This window comes from Monopterus albus, unplaced genomic scaffold (assembly GCF_001952655.1).
Source record: "Monopterus albus unplaced genomic scaffold, M_albus_1.0 scaffold1.1, whole genome shotgun sequence".
In the NCBI taxonomy this organism is placed as follows: Eukaryota; Metazoa; Chordata; class Actinopteri; order Synbranchiformes; family Synbranchidae; genus Monopterus; species Monopterus albus.
The window spans coordinates 3,633,907-3,635,194 of NW_018127881.1; the positions used below are offsets into that span (position 1 = coordinate 3,633,907).

Genomic DNA, 1,288 nt, shown 5'->3' on the forward strand with positions numbered 1-1,288 from the left:
CGGCGGTGGCGGCGGAGCGGAGGGAAAGGATGCGGCCACCGAGGTGGTGCTGGTGCTGAAAGGTAGGGAGACGCGCACGACACAACACCGGCTTCGTTCCTAACCGTGTTAGCCGTATAGCCTGCGTGCTAACGGTCTGATGACACCACATTGTCTATGGGCATGTGTGACTTGAATCTTTAAAAGCTCCACAGACAGGCCAGTAACAAAGGCACGGCAAAGCATCCAGCTTTTATTTGTACTGTTACAGGTGCATATCGGAAGCTGCATGTTGTACATGTTGACTAATAAAATGGGGTACGTGTTGCTTTGTTTTCAGGTGCTGTGTTAATGTTGTATGGCCCAGACATGTTGCTCCTACTGTTGCATGCGTTCAAACGTATTTTTTACTGGTATCATTACCTCTCCCTGAACATCCAGACTTTTTTTGTGGTCTTATTCGGCTTTATGCATATTTAATTCTGTTCCAGCATTCACCCATACACATGTTTTGATATGCTGCTTGAAGTCACAGCATGTGAGTAGAGAAACTGTTTGCTTCTCGGTGTCAAAAAGAGATATGTCACTGTCTTGTGGCTTGTGTAAGATGTGCTGACTGCACAAAGATTTTATTGGATGATAGCTTGCAAAATGTTTTATTTGCCTGTGTCTTATGTGGCTGAATTGTTCGTGCATGTCTAGGTAATTCCTGTGTCTGTCATAAGGAAGGACCGAGTAAAAACATAGTCAAAGCTCTGTATTTTTAGCCCTGCAGTTCTCTGTTTTCTCCAGCGCCCCTCAGAGTAGTCCCAGCCTGTCTCCTGGGAACCAGTGCCACCGTGGTTCAATCCTGCTGCCACCTCACCTGACTGAACTACAAGGTCCTGCCAGTTATTGCATGAATCAAATGCAGCAGTGCAGAACAAATGCCGCCTGAAATCGAATGGAAAGCATTTTTCCCAATTAGCATTAAAAAAGTGCAGTCATTCAGGTCCAGTCAAGTGCAAATAAAGATTAATCTGCAAATGAATCAATACATTTTATAATGTGCCAAACCTGTGAAGGCTGAGTCATTAACAGTATTTCAGGTTAATTGGCAAGGCTCCCTAGAGTCCTGCCTTTACTGTGGCTCTAGATTTGCTGCTCCTTTGTCCTGAAGAATGCACCGTAGCCTTACTTAGACTTTATGTTTCATCTGTTACTCACCAGTCAAAAGCTGTGACCAACAGACATACCTCTTTCTCAAGTCACATCACTAACCTCAGTCCTTACACTTTATGATGTATATTTAACCTTCTTACTGGATATA

At 44.1% G+C, this 1,288-nt stretch overlaps 1 protein-coding gene across 3 annotated transcripts in view; it reads left to right on the forward strand.

The window, feature by feature from the left end:
- The window catches only part of slc12a5a (solute carrier family 12 member 5a), a 140,113-nt gene continuing 138,825 nt past the window's right edge, over positions 1-1,288 (forward strand). For all 3 annotated transcript variants that reach the window (XM_020585825.1, XM_020585902.1, XM_020586050.1), the window contains exon 1: positions 1-62. The gene's annotated coding sequence lies outside the window, so the exon portion shown is untranslated. The remainder of the gene's footprint in view (positions 63-1,288) is intronic.